This window comes from Manacus candei, unplaced genomic scaffold (genome assembly GCF_025592945.1).
Source record: "Manacus candei isolate 608988 ecotype Guabito, Panama unplaced genomic scaffold, ASM2559294v1 h1tg000035l, whole genome shotgun sequence".
NCBI classification, from domain to species: domain Eukaryota; kingdom Metazoa; phylum Chordata; class Aves; order Passeriformes; family Pipridae; genus Manacus; species Manacus candei.
The window spans coordinates 244050-259798 of NW_026138083.1; the positions used below are offsets into that span (position 1 = coordinate 244050).

The 15749-nt window shown below is 48.0% G+C and overlaps 1 protein-coding gene across 3 annotated transcripts in view; it reads right to left on the reverse strand.

Annotated features, from left to right (window-relative positions):
• LOC127473372 (sodium/potassium/calcium exchanger 3-like) overlaps positions 1-15749 on the reverse strand; it is a 186596-nt gene that overhangs the window by 52870 nt on the left and 117977 nt on the right. The window contains exon 1 of one of the 3 annotated variants that reach the window (XM_051792904.1): positions 3296-3409. The exons of 1 other annotated variant lie outside the window; for it this stretch is intronic. The gene's annotated coding sequence lies outside the window, so the exon portion shown is untranslated. Of the gene's footprint in view, positions 1-3295; positions 3410-15749 lie in introns of those variants that run through there. One more of the 3 variants, XM_051792902.1, reaches the window with a different exon arrangement.

The following is a 15749-nucleotide window of genomic DNA, read 5'->3' on the forward strand; positions in this document are numbered from 1 at the left end:
GAGTCAATTTTCAGTGCTCTGCTGGTTGTAATGGAGCAACAGCAATCTGCAGCTAAAGATCTGTCTCTCAGTTTTTCAATACCACACAAAATGATCCAGTGCTTTCAGACTTTTCAGAAGTCAGGAAGACAACACCTATTTCTGTGCAAAGCAGGACCTCTTCTCTTCAGAGACGAGTCGTGGATAAGACATCTTCCAAGAACATTCATTTACAAGGCTCTCTTGGAAACCCTGCTCCACGACTGGGAGGAAAAAAGCACTTCCCTTGCCTCATCCAACTGTCTTTTATACACAGTCTTCACAGAGCAGAATCCTCTGTGGCACAGCATCATCACCTCTCTTCTCACACAACACCCAACACAAATGGGCTCATTAATTCCAAATAACACGACAATCACACACCACAAAATACTTATTCTTGCCACAGGACTGGTGGGACTCCAATAACTTCCTTTTGCTACTTTCACTCTACCATGGTGAGATCTTCATATTTCTCTCCCATACTCGTGCTGATGGTAAAATCCCTACCAGCTCCAAAGGGAACAGTACAGCATTAATGCTCAGTAATTTTCACCTGAACTAATTGTTTAGATCAATATTTCCTAAAAACTAGAATGAACCTACTCAAATAATGTGACTGCAGCTGCACAACGTCTTTTCCTTCATGTGTAGTTTCTCTCTGCTGATCTCAAGGCAGAAATATGGCTTTAGCCATCCCGTAGAATTTTCAGTTTTATTTTAAAGAGTTAACTGTGGGCTCTACATACATAGACTCGTAAAAACTACAAAGGCAACCAAAAGTTACAAGGATAAAACCAAGCTCTTGGGCCTGATCCAGCATTCAAAAGACATCCCTCTGCCAGGTAAGTGTCACAAGGGGCCCAAACCAAAAGCAGGATCAGAGCCCTTACACACTTCAGACCCCACAGCCAAGAATGTGAAGCGGCAGCAGCCGCCCTTCCACAAACAAACCCTGTCATGGCTCACAGCAGCTGACACAAAGAAAATTCCACGCCCCTGCCAGCTCTTTCTCTTTGTCCTGCTTTGTTAGGACTGGGTAACCGCAGGTGGTGGAATATCGGGTACCAGTAATGTCCTACTCTCCATCACAAGCACCACAAATGCCAAGAAGTGGATGTGACATCCTTTCTAGCTGCCAGTAACATGCCCTGTAAGAACACATGGGATAACTGTATTACATTAAGTGTCTTACACATTTCACGTGTGAGGAATAATCTACTTTCGGTGTTCTGAACTAAGACACACATTGGAAATTAGAGCCTCGTATCCATCTGACTCATACTACATCACCTCTGTGCTTTGTTACACAATGACTCAATTTAACACGGGGTTCCAAATATTTACTTACACTTCCATCCCCTCCTGTGATAGGCACTACTAATTGGATGATAAATGACCCAAATAAAACAAACAGCAACTGGAAACTCTTGACTCTACTTAGCATTCTCCCCACACAACTCTTTACTAAGGAATTTTAGAGGGTTTTTTTGAGACACATCTTGATAAATCTCCGGTTGCAGATTAGAGGTACATAAACCTCTTATTCTCCAGCTCTGTGTGGTATGCCAAGCATTTATCAGAGCCACAGGCAAGTCCTGCACAACCACAGAGCCCGCAATACATTTAACCAGAGAACCAGTTTTCCTTACGTTGCTCCACTCAGTGTTTGAAGTCACTATATCTGGAAGGTAAGACCAGGATTTTGCTGCTGAGCCCCTTTCTCCTCCTCATACAGAGCCCCTTAGTAATTGTACAGGGCTAATAAGCCCTGTAAGGGTTGGCTAAGATGTTAAGAACAGAACTGAGACCATATCTCCTGCATGCAGTACTGCAGCAACCCCCTCCTGCTGACGGGAGATGAATTACCTCGCTCAGCCCCACGATGTGACAGCCACATTAGCACAGGACAGCAGTGCTTTAACTGCTACAGTAACGACACTGCTCTGTCCTTTTTCTACTGTTTGTTTGAAAGCAGTAAGACCCTTCTGAAAAGTTCGGTCACTCTACTGCTCACTCAGCGTCTCAGGAACTACGGCTCGGACTAGTTTTGCAAACAACTCAAAAATGCCCCCGAGACTTTCGTAAAAGAGCCAGTGGGGCCTCAGAGGTGGAGCGAGAGACATCGAGCTGGCTGGGAGCGCAACAGGGCGACAGAGGGATCCACCAGGCACCCACAAGAGCCCCCCAACACACCTTATCCAGCTGTGCCAGCATGGCCTCATCCCACTTCTTCCTGCTCATCTAATTAAATATTCAGATCCCCAGTAAGCAATTAATATTTTTAAAGCTAAAACTAATGAAACTTAACATAGATCTGGCCCGAGGAAAGGCAAGAGCTCAGTTCCATGGCTATACTAGCATACTTTTATCACAGCAGAACACAGACTTACTCACAGAGTCGGTGCAGACACAGCTGAATTGAAGACAGAGCTGTTGTGGAGTGGTAGAGTCATGGCTTGAGTCCTTGCCAGTCCCAGCACTGCCCCATCAGCCTTACAGCCCACACACACCTCTGCAGGTACCATTAACTCCAGTCGCCAGACAAGCACCTCAGCGGTTACCCCAGTCTATCCCCTGATGGAGAACGGGCTCCGGCAAGCACAGTCCTGTTCGCCCCGGGGCTTTTGCCCTTGCAAAAATACCTGCTGGAAATCACGTTTCGCTCACTCCTCATCAACACAGCTGTGCTGGCGAAGGCACAGAAGATGTTCCTTACTTAAAAGGGCTTAAGAGCTACACTTTAGGAAAGAAGCAAATAAAACAAATCGGAGGCGGGTAGCCTGGAAGGACGAGAAGACGAATCAAAGCTAACAAAGTACACCTTTCTGCTCTTCTACATCTACCAAATCACATCCGCGTGACCCAAAAGAAAACTTTTGCCACGACACTTGCAAGGAAACATTTCAGAAGACACAACACGATACACGTTGCATCCCCCTCTTCCAGGCCCCGGGAGCCCCTGTTCCAGCCAGCAAGGGGAGCGGGGGCTCGGACAGAGGGCTCCTCGTGGAGCCGGGCCGGGCTCCTGCCCGCGGCAGTGCCCCGGGCCGCCACACCGGAGGGGACAGGGAGGTGGCGGGACGCACACGAGCAGGGGCCCGCGGGGACCGGGGAAGGGGCCGGGAGCAGCGGCCGCGGCCGGGGCGGAGGGCGACGCTGCCCCGCGGGCTCGTCTGGGCCCGGCCCGGCCGCTCCCGCGGCGCTTTCGGCCCCCGCGGCCCCCGGCCAGCCGCGACCCCCGCGCCTCACCCCAGCCCAGCCCAGCCCAGCTCACCTCCCGCCCGGCGGCGGCAGCGCTGTCCGGAGCCGGCCCGGCCGCCCGGGGAAGCGCCGCCGCTCCGCGTCCCGCTCCGCTCCCCGACCGGCTGCCCCGGGCCGGGCCTGCGCCTGCGCCGCGCCCGCACCGCCCTCCGACACACGGGGCGGGACCGCGGCCGCGACCGCACGGGCCGGGAGCGGGGCAGTGACCCCCATGGGCCGGGAGCGGGGCAGTGACCCGGCAGGGCCGGGAGCGGGGCAGTGACCCGCACGGGGCGGGACAGGGCCGGGAGCGGGGTAGTGACCCGCACGGGCCGGGAACGGGGCAGTGACCCACACGGGCCGGGACAGTGACCCACACGGGCCGGGAGCGGGGCAGTGACCCACACGGGCCGGGACAGTGACCCGCACGGGCCGGGACAGTGACCCACACGGGCCGGGACAGTGACCACACGGGCCGGGAGCGGGGCAGTGACCCACACGGGCCGGGACAGTGACCCGCACGGGCCGGGACAGTGACCCACACGGGCCGGGAGCGGGGCAGTGACCCACACGGGCCGGGGCCGCGACCCGCACGGGCCGGGGCAGGAGAGGGCCAGGGCCGGGCCGGGCCAAAGCCGGGGCCGAGGCAGAGCCAGGGCACCCCGCGCTGGGAGCAGGCTCAGCTCACGGCCGGCAGGACGGCACCGGGGCGGCTCCGCCACCGCGGGCCCCGTCCCAGCGCGGTTACCTGCTCGGGGGCCGGGGTCTCCTTCCCACAGACCGCTCCCTGTCACCAGCATCCGTCCCACGGGCTCGGGTCACCGCCTTGGGCCAAGGAGCTGGATAAGATAAATCACAGCATCGATGCCGTTATAAAATGTGCATTTTCCACAACTCGTTCCAGGATCCCTGCACTTCAGTGTTTCACAAGTTGATTAGAATTATTGCAGTGCAAGTTATTTAAGTAACAAAACAATGAGAACAAATATTTTCCTTCCATTCTGGCAGCTGCCTCCTCTGTAAATAGAGTGCCCATTAAAAATGCCAGTGACCACAGCGAGGAGGCAGGTGCTGTGCCAAGGAACACATTCAAAGACACGCAGCAGTAGAAAAACCTGCTTAAAGGGGGTATAAGCAATTCCAAAATCCAGACCATTAAAATGAAAGTGGGGTTGAGGAAGCAGGATGAAGGAATGCTGTCTTTTTTCCAAGAGGGTGATACTTATATTAATCCACAACCTCCACGAAAGTTGCCATTAATCTTGAGCAGCTGAGCAGCTTCTGTTGCTGCAGCTTTCATGCAACCTATAGCTGCCTTTTGACACAAAGGTGGGAAACTTTCCTGGCATGAGCTGGAGGCAGCCAAAGCAATCCTGCTTGCCAGTTGTGACAGCAGCGGTGAGTTCTGCAAGCTGTCTCCAGGGTCTCTGAAACTTGCTCCACCTGCATAAATACCACACAGAGCTGTGACATTACAGTGCATTTATCACAAGCTGTATCACGACTGACTTTTCAGTCCTCTGGAAGCTGCTGGTTTTTATTCAGGCAGCCTAGAAGATGGTACTGAAGTCCAGCTTTGCGGTGCCTGGCTTGGCAGAGCTATCAGAGCTCTTGGCCACCCTTACAGAGAGGAGGGGAGCCACTGCTGCCCCCCAAAAGCATTGAAGAGCAGCTGACTGAGGTGCCTGCCAGCCATAGAGCGAAACAAGAGCAAACAAGGCAGTAAACAAGAGGCAGGTTAGGATATAGGCAGCCCTGCCAAACTGGAGCAGAACTGACCTCTAAGGACTGGAGGAAATTCACTGGGAAAGCCTTTGCCACATACAGCCTTTGAAGAACCCAAAGTCTGGGGTCAAGTTTCATGGCTTGTGTTTCTCATTTATCCCTGACTGACACCCCTCCCCTCAATCCAGCTGCGAGTTGGAGCTGGGCTTGGCATGATCTTCTATACATACAGTAAGCCTGAAGAACAGCAGTTTTTCCCAAGCCCTGAACGGCTGGGCTGTATTTCCCATCATGTGGGTGTGGGGCAGAGACCAACGTGTAGGCAGAAGGCTTTAAGCACTGGTGGGATGCCCCAGAGCACTTGTCTAGTCTGGACAAGGCTGGCACATAGCTTTGCCCAAGCTGCTACTTTGCTGTATTATATACCCTGGAGAGATGAGGGAAGCTTTCTCATGGAATTGGGTTTGGACTGGGCCTGGGCAGTATGTACTTTAGCTATAAAAATCACATCATGAGTACAAAGGAGAACAGTGTTACTGGGATGGATCTTCAGCCTCCTGAGTGTATTGAGGGGATAGAAAACAGATGTGTTTATCTGTTGTCACACTGTGGCAACAGCAGCAAGGAGCAGCAACTATTAATTCCTTCAGCTAGCTTCTCTCATGGGAGCCAAGATTCCTACATCCTACATCAAGAGACTTTCCTCTTGCACTGGCTCCTGTCTCAGATGCCTGTCACACTGCTGTGAGCTCTGTGGGAGTGAGAAGAGAAACTACAGCACCTTTTTACAGGAAAGACAGATGAGTTGGGGGGCTCTCTCTCCTGCAAGCTGAACGCACTGCTGCTGCACTACAGGGACACCTGTGCCACCTCCCAGCCATGGAGGTGCATCCACTCCTCAGCCTCTGGTGGTTTCAGAGTGATCTTTTCTCACCTGAAAACATGATGTGTGTTTCAGCTTATAGCATGTGACAGCAATTACTTCAGTACATTCAAATTCTTACCCTTGGCAGTATTATGCACATTACACTTCGGCCGTCAGGCTGCATTTCTTGTTCTGATTTGCACTCAGCTGTGTTTTATAGCAAGGGAGGAGAGAGATGGGAATCAAACTGCATGAAAGAAGGCACAACAAAAACTGCTTAAGAGCAGAACAGATTAAGATATTTAGGTTAGTTTTCCTAATTACCTTTTCATACAGTGAGCAGAGGAGACATAATTACACACATGGAAAGAAAAAACACACTAAACCAACCCACTAATCAGCAAGTGAACAAAACTCCACAGAGCTGAACCAACTAGTTTTTCTGCAAGACTAGTTTTTGGTAGCAAGGCTGGTATTGGGATCCTGAGTTGTTCTGTGCTCTGGCATGACCTGCCGTGGACAGTGAGGCAGAATCCTGCCTTGTTCCACCTCTTCCCTTTCCCTCAGCTTTGGCCCATGAAAGTAGATCTGGCCAGCAGCTTTTCAACACTCCCTCACATCAGTACACTGTGGTGGGGCTCTGATGAGAGATCTGACAGCACCTAGTCTTCCTGACAGCCAGGAAATGACTAAATGGAAATGCTGCATTTCCAGCTCAGCAGCGCTTACTTTTTACCTTCCCTTTCTTTAATTTTCAAGTATTTTTTTGAAAGCAATTACTAAATAAAATATGTCTCCATACAGCGATGTGTGAGCACTTTGACATCTCGGCTCCCAGAGAGTGTGTGGACCAGAACCCCAAGTTTCTCAGAAAGCCCTTGCAGAGTGCAGGCCAAGTAATGCAAAGACACCACACATGTCCTGCCCTCTCTGAGCACTGTGTCAGATGTGAGGGCCATGGCATCTGATCCACGTCCTCACCAGCAGCCTCACTAGATCTGGGAGCAAGAAGGGGAGGCGTAAGAACAAGCCTCCAGCTGCCAATGAGAGCTCATTCCAGCTCTGTATCTGCCAAAAGCTATTCCATTCTCTACAGCCTGAGCCAAAGTAACATGAGAGTAGTGATGAGACCTCGGACCAGGGAGACAATGACTGCCAGACACTAGCTGTGAGTAATCCTCAGGAACTTGGGAAGGATCAGAGCCATGTTCTGATCCCAAAACTGAACCCATATCTTGTTTTATGTGGGTAGGAGAGAATGGGGGTAGGGCCTGTGTTTGGGTAACTGCTTCCTGAGCCCACCTGCATTCAGCATCACTGATGCCATCTCAGACCCAGCACTGAAGCACAGCAACTTGAGTTGTTCCAAGTCTGGACATCAGTTTTAAAGCACTTGGAAGTATCAGGTACCCAATAAACCAGCCCCTGCCCTCGCTGTGGTGGATGGGGTCCTGGCACATGAGAGCATGCTCCCATCACCTTACAGAAAACACAGGCATTCCCAATCCTTCTTGCACAACTGTCTTAACTTGCAGGAAAGTGATGATTGTGAGTCCTCCTTTCATCTTTATGCTATCAAAGAAATAAAAAGACAGTGTTAGTAGCCTGGCTGTAAAACTGTTTGCTAAATAAAGTAATCTGTGCTTCAAATCTCCAGTTACAATGAAAAGTGACATATACCACACCAATTTATGGCACAACCGATCAGCAGGGAGAACTCTGATGAACCAATTATTTGTCACTTCAGCATTGTGTTTAAACAGTGCACTGTTTAAGTAGACACTGTAAAAATTTAGTTACCAATGTACTTTCTGCTTCTTAATTAACACTGTTAACATCTAACTCTTGTTTCCCCAGACTTGCAGTGCCTCACTATGCAGGAGTGTGCGTGCAATTTTATGCCCATAAGCACTACTGTTCTAACCTCTTGGCAGCCACACCAGACTATGAACCTGGAGGAGAACCAGACCCCCTCTTTGCTCAGATAGCAACAAGAATGCCATTAGTCAAGGGGAGGGGAAAGAATGCTTGTAGCTTTGTTAAAAGCTCTTGTCTTTATTAGTGAAGGTATTAACATTTCTCTGCGTGTTTTCAAGTTATAGTCAAGTATTTTTTGCCTTCAGTTTGAAGCTGACTGTAAAAACAACAAACTCACACAAGGCCAGTAACTTGAGGATCACCAGCTCCAAGTGTAACTCTCACAGAAGAGGGCAGAAGCTGGCTGGTCCAGAAGCTGGTGCAGCCTTGGGAGTTTAAAGAATGTCCTGAGACTGATTCGAGAGTTAAAGCACTTGCTGTTCTCCAGGGGGGGCAGAGTCTAAAGTGCCACTAAATATTGCTGCCATTCCTTAGAAAGGCCAAGCATGATGAGGCCAAACGGTATGAAGGAGGAGGACAAGACAGTGGGTAAAATGTCTCACCTGTGGGTCCGGGTTCGTCACTGCCACAGACGCCCACCAAAGCCAGCAGGTTCTTACCTTGTATTTGGCACTTCACCTTCAGCCCGGAGAGCTGTGTCAGCCAGGAGCGAGGACAGAGCTGCAGCTGGGCCAGGTTCTTGAGATGTTTTCAGTTAACGCAGACCAGTGTTCTACAGGCAGCTTGGTTTCAACAGGAGAACCTCAGGAACACACTAAAGTAGCTTTTGAACAAGGATGACGAGATCTGGCCTGTAAGGTTTAGTATTTTAATCTACTGCCTAAATGTATCATGGTTCTAATCACAGCCAGGGTGGATTCTTCGAGTAGCTGAAGATTAGAGAGACTGTTGATAATGCCTGCTGTGCTGCACAGATGACAGCTAACAGGAGGATTTCAGGAGGAACTAAGGTACGTACAGAAATTCACTGTGTTCCACTTGAGACAAAACTATCCATTAAAAACTGACAAGAGCATAGTTCAGAAAACTGGAAGCAGATATGGAAAATGAGCACGTCCCAACAGGCCTAATGCAGAGGTGATGAACCAGTTATTAATATTCAGCCCAGGAAGCTCTGTCACTAAGGATGGATAGCACTCCTGTTGGTAACTGTAAAGCTCTATGCCCTAGATGGCATTGCTCTGCAACATTAGAAAATACACTTCTATCCAAGCCCTCCCTGCAGTCAGCACAGAAGAATTTTAGGCAGGACAAGTGTTGATTTAAGTTCACATACAAAGCAGAGCTCTCTTTTTAAAATGTTACTTGTTTTAAGACATTTCCACTGCAGTTGATATATTAATTATGCTACTTATTTTTCCCCCATTATTCTTTAAAGGCTTACTTGTAAAATCTTCTTGTGTGGGCAGTTTGAAGTGGTTTCACTGCACCTGCTATCTCCAGGCTGTGGCATTCAATTGTTTTTGTTCACTCTGTGCTACTCTTCTCTAGTGATTTGGTTGGCACTGCAAAGCCTCACGCCAGGCACAGAGCACTGCTTGTTCCCGACACTCGGGGGCTGAGGATCAGCCTCCTCCTCCTCCTCTCTGAATGCTCAGCCTGCTCAAAGCTGCCGGACAGGAAGCAGGAAGACACTCAGCTGTGCCAAGAGGGCCGACCTCCATTGCAGCAGGGAGGAAAAATGCACAGAATCCACATACCTGCAGTTCCTGCCCCTGGGTCTCCGTTCTGCCCTTCCAAGGCACAGCCCCAGGCTGCCTCTGCTTCAGCTTTTGGGAAAGCACCACGTGCTGGGAGTACCCGTGTGCATCCACCTCCCAGTGCCAAGGACTGGGAGCAGCAGTCTCAGGAGCTGTGCAGCCCAGCAGCAACTTGAAGGCTGCCCCATTTTAGGCAGCCAAATAATTTTATTTTGGCACTAACAGCTCTAACCATTCATCAGCTGTTTTCCAGGGAGCAGCTGACATGTCCAGGATTCCACATCCTAACATGTTCATGCAAGGATGGGAGAAACCTCAGGTGGGAAGTCTCACCTGGAGCTGGGAGATGCCTGCAGCCAAACCCTGAGGGCTGTGACAGAGCTGGATGGAAATGCCTCAGCCTTCCTGAGATGCACAACCCCACTGCTTCAGGACACCAGGCAGCCCCTCGTCCTGCCCTGCAATCACACACTCCTTCTGTTGGAATAAACAGGTCCAAGTCAATTGGGCAGAGCCAGGAGGGAGATTATTATCTACAACTTACAGAAAACAGGTCTCTTATTTCAAAGCAAATAGCTTTTGGGGTAGCAAAGACAAGTCTGGCCTCTGTAAAGCAAGCCAGAAGTGACCCCCAAAGGGAATATAAATAGGATTTGTGCTCTAGTTTTGTATCTTTATGATGGATAAAGATGGCCAGGAGGGAGAGAACAGTTAGTTTTCTTTTCACCACTTTGTACTTGTGCTTCATTTTTTTTTGTTCTGCACTAAGAATCCACATCTTTGCTTAGGCAGGGTTTGTGATGGCTGGAGAGTAACTGCAAAGACAACATAGAACAGCTTCTAAAAAAGCAAAAGTGAATACATGAAGATGAATATGTACTCATCCAACCTCCACCAGTGAAAGCAATGATGGCTTGCCTTCACACTCAGATTTCCCTAACTTTAATGAAAGTGGTCAGAAATTCAATTACTCCCTGATCTCTGAAAACCAATCTCTTAACTTTCCAGGCTGCAAGTTACACCAAAGTTTTCTAATGTGAAGTAATCACAAGGCAGACTCAAAAAGGATGCATATTTGGCATATCACCGTGGCAGGGGGTAAGGAGTGAGAGTATCTTCAGATTCCAACAACCAACTGGAACCGCTCCAAATTGTGACAAGAAGCAAGATTATCTTTGAACCAGAAAACGAGTCATGGGGAATTATCTACAGAGACACAGCATCTGTATGGATTCCAACATATGTTTTGGGTTGCCAGCACGCAGAGTTGGAAAGCAAACAATCACACCAATGGAAAATATTTTCAAGACAACTGCTGGGCTTGCACTGATGAAAGACATTTTCTGCATTAACATCAAAGGCTGCACCTCATCTCTGCCCTCCTGGACAGAGGTGCAAGATCAGCATGTGTGCTTTTTCTGCACTGCAGGACTCCTCTGCACCTGGAAATAGCTGTGCATGTGTAAGTAAACACCCTGCCTAAGATACACCACTGCTTCTCGTGGATGTGGTGGGCACTTCAGAAGAAACAGATCATTTTGTCAGCAGCTGTTACAAAGACATAAGCAAAAGTGGTTTAGGTGAGGTAGCCAGACCCAATTACATGCCTTTTCATTCAAGGATCTCAGAATCTTCTGTCAGGGAAAGTATAATGGGAGGGGGGGTCAGCTGAAGTGTCCCAACTGTCTCATGGGATGAGGTAGAAGGAAGTCACCAAGAGAGGCTGAGTTAGGGGGGAATTTGCAGCTTCTCAGCTGGTGCAGAGTAGAAAAGCAGCACAAGTATTTCCCTCTCTCAAAGCATGGGTTTCTAACCATCCCTGTCCACAAGTGCTCTGCAGCACCTATTGGAAAGTGGCCACATCAGAACTGTTACAATAGCACCTCTCCCTCTTTGTTATTCCAAGCATTACTCAAAATATTACTGCAGGAACAGCTTCAGAGGGAGGACTGGCTCTCATCACCGTGGCTCTCAACGGCTGAGCGGTGACAGGCACAGAATCTGCCAGCTGGGAGAGTGACAATCAACTCCCACTTCCCTACGCTGGAAGACAGTAACATCAGTGCAGTAATTGCAGATTTGTATCGTTGTAACAGAGCAGAATTTGACTCCTACAGCAGCAAATAAAATTCCCACAGTGTTTGTTTCTGCACGGCCTCCAACACGAACACGCCCCAGCCAACTCCTTGGGGAACTGCTGTGCTGCACACACCTCACAGCACACACACACCCAGGGGCACAGGAAATGCAAAGCATAAAAACTCCCTTTTCTTCTTCCTTCACTCCCTAATCCAAAGATGAGATCACATAAGGGGTACAGAGTATTCTCACAATTATGCAAAAAATGAATAAATCATTGGGACTGAGACCCATGGGGTGCTCTACTCCTATGTCCAAGCACACCCTGAAGTGTCAAGTTAGTACAAAGAGAGGATATTTTTATTGATAAACATTATATTGTCTTAGTGTAGATGTCTGACACATTATTAAATCAATTGACAAAACATTTAAAGTAATTCATTCTAATAAAACTTTTTGATATTCCATAGACAATAGTGCTGTGAATTTTCTTTATAGTATAACACATTAAAAACACAGAAATACAAGTTTCTAATTTCATAGGTTACCAGCAAACAGAGAAAAATGCATGCTTTCATTTCTGTTAGATTTGTAACTTACACAGGCAAGTGGAACAGCTATGCATAGAAGACTATTCTACAATAAGTTATAAAACATACAGAAAGACTGACCTTATAATACCTGTACAAGTATGACAAAACCATTGTAACTCATTTCAAAAGGTAACAAATATTTTGTCTATGGCTCCACCGTTTTCACACTTTCAAGTTGACTTAATAAAAAGCTATTTTGAGTAGAACCATATTACTAGAAACCACTGCTTATTTTGTTTTCTGGCTGGCTGTAAATGAACACACATTAAATGTGCATTTGCACTCAGTTCCACCTACGTTTTCTTCCTTGTGGTTAGAAACATCACAGAATTTCCCCCAGAGAAGGAACCCAGACAGTGTCATTTGATCCCCAGTCAAACAAAAGGTGCTCCTCTCACTCACTTATTGCTGTGCTTCCTGCAGCTCGGATGCCAGACAGCACCACCAAGCAGAGGACTCATCCTGCCCACGATTCAGATACTGGCATGGTCTCAGCAGTCTACTTCAGAACCAGCCACAGCAGCTATTGTATTCAACGGCCTAAGACTCTAGTAACAATGTCAAACCAACTTTTCCATTACAGCTCCATCAAATTATCAGATCCTGAACAGGTGACTGCTGGGCCATGAGGTGACTGAACCCCCAGACACACAGAGCTGGCACTGGGCTCTCCCCGTGTGCCTCAGTGATGCCAGGCTGACCACAGAGCTGGGCTGAGCAGCACAGAGACAGCCCCACCTACACACAGCAGCTGGGACTTGGCTCTGGAAAAGGCTCAAGTGCCTGGAAGTGGCCCCTCTGTGCAAAGAAACCACCTGTCCCCACAGCAGCCGACTCACTCCCACAGGGACATACCTGCAAAGCCACCCCAGCACAGGGGCACCACAGGCCAAACCCTCCCAACAAACAAGAACCAAGAGAAGCTTCTCAGGAGAGCCTGCACCCAACAGCATCCACTGCCCTCTGCAGTGAGCAGCGGCCTAACAGCTCTGAGAACACAGGCACAGCTTGCAGTGCATAATGGGAGCTATGGGAAGCGCTGACCTAAGGAAAGCCTGGCCCAAAAAGCTGCTGGATGAGCCAGGGAGGAGAGGGTGGCACCGGAGGGTGGGGGACCACGCAGCTTGTGCAACATACTTGAGGACTAATGGCTCTGCCTGCTCACCTTTTTGTTCTAGTGGGATCCTGATTTACCTGTGCCTCAATTCCCATCAGCAGGCTTGTGCTGGGGTCCTCAGCAGAAGTGACCTTTCCTCTGCAGGGTTTGCTTGACACGCACCTGTGTCTGGGGCCAGGGGAACCACGGACCTGTCCTCCTGCATGTCCCACTGGCTGAAGCTTTGATGGATGCACCAGTAAGAGCAACACCCAAACCACCCCCAGACCTTGTCCAGAGATTTCAGATTGCCCAGCAAAAAAATCAAACAAAACCCAAATCCCCCAAAACATACAAACATCTTCCTAGTTTGCTTTCAGTTTTGAAAACAAACATTTGATGTGAGGATGAAGGTAACCTACCATTCCTTTAGCCATCTCTCACACATACTGTTGCATTAAGGACCTAGTGAGGATTCTCAGGTCTACAAGGGCAGACAGTGAAGTCAATCACACTGTTTCTCAAGGGACACAAAGTAAAATTTGTCCCTAAATCTTCAATGCACTGCAAAGTTCACTGCACACCAGCTCACCTCTCAGACACGAGAAGACTGCTCTACTCTACTGTTTGCAGCTCCCATAGGAGTTGAAAACATTGGTTTGACATCTCTCTTTCTCTCTCCCTAACAAAGGGAAATAGTACTTGTCACCTTTCCTGATGAAAGACATAGAGTTGTAAGGATCAAGTACTACCCAAGCAAATCTCCATGTAAATGCAACCCCTGCAAAACTTGCCAGTATCCTAATTACACAACAGCCAGCTTTTTGTGATGCCACACCACTCATTTGCACTTGCTCTCCGTGGGTGCTGAATAATTACAGAATCATACTTTGTGTCCTTTGCTTCTAGCACCCATTTAAACAAAAAAAAAAAATCCTTCAGAACAAAGTTATTCCACAAACATCTTGCTTTGGCTTCTTTGTCGTGGTTCTAGCTCTGTGCTTGCTCACCTCACCTAAGCAATCTCACCAGACAATCCTGTGACACAGAAATGGATGTTCTGCTCAGCAGTGAGAATTGCTGAGAGAAAAAGGCTGTTCCTGAGCACCAGGGAAGAACACCTTGGCTGAGCTCTGTGCCTGACAGAACATGGGAGCCTGCTTTATGCAAAGTTTGAACATTACACAAACCTTCATGAAAGACTGAGGCTGAACTGTTTGCAATCAGCCTTTATCTTCCTTTTATTTTCCTTCCTAATCTGACAATTCTCTAAGTCTTTAGAAGCTGGCAAAACACAGGCTTCCAGTCCCTTCTGACACATTTCAAAAGCCCTCCATCGTTGCTGTTGTATTTCCCACTAACAGGCCCCACTGTAACCCACACTGACAGCAATGATGTGATTGCTGTTCTGCACTGGAGACCTCCTGACCCAAACCAAGGCAGTGCAAAAGGGGAAGTGTGTTTGCAAGTGCTGGGACTGTTTCACCTGCAGGATCTGGAGGCAGAAGGTCCTTGCCTGCTGTAAATGGTAACAACCTTGTCAAAAAGCTGGGACAACAGAGCTTTTGCTGGCATCTGTTTTAGGGAGATCTTCACATTTCACCAGAGCCAATCACGTGCTGTTAAAAAGAGCTGTGGAAAACCAGGCAAAGGAAAATTACTTGCTTCCTGAAAGCATATAACCAAGAAAATAAAAAAAAATCCTGAAAAATAAAAATATAAAAACCTACTTGTGGGTATCACATGAAACGCGAATTTCGATTACTGCAAATGGTACCTTGTGGCAGTGATATTACAAACACTGAGAGTGCAAGGAGTATTTGTTATTTATGTATTTCTACTCTCAGAGATCAAGAGGTGAGCACTGCAGAAGCATCTTTGGGTCTCTCGGGATTCCTCAGTTTGTCTACTAATATAAGTTATAAGAAGCATTTGAGAAGGTCTTACCACTTTTTGTGGACACTCAAAAGGATGGAATGATGCTTTTAATGGCTTAGTCTGCTTGGTCCCTGATCCAGGGACATCTGGCTTTAGCTTTAGGAAGGGCCTGAAATTAGGTTCCTAAATCTTCTGCCAGCATGAAGAAATGTTATCCTGAACCAGGGGCTCGGCTCTTTGTGTATGATAAATAAATAAATAAAATGCATAAATACTTCAGAATAGAATTTCCTGACCTCCCCAGTGTCTCACACGTGGTCTTTTTGCTTTTTCAAAGCTGTCTTTATGTTCAGCAAATGGAACCTCAAATGAATAACAGTAATTACAATTAGAAATATTACTGAATGAACACAGATTAGCTGTTTAAGCTTTTGACCTGCTATATTAGAGATATGCAACTGGCATGTGCCACTCACAATATTTGGCTAATACAATGTGGAAACAAACAAAAGCCTGCAGCCTTCTCTTGAGTTTATGAATAGGTATGTGTAAGTCTGTCTTAAATACTCAGACACTTACAGCATCCTAGCAGTTGCCATGATAAGACTTTATTCCTATGCAGAGACAGCTGGTTACCACAGGGCTTCAATTTAACAACACTGGACACATATACT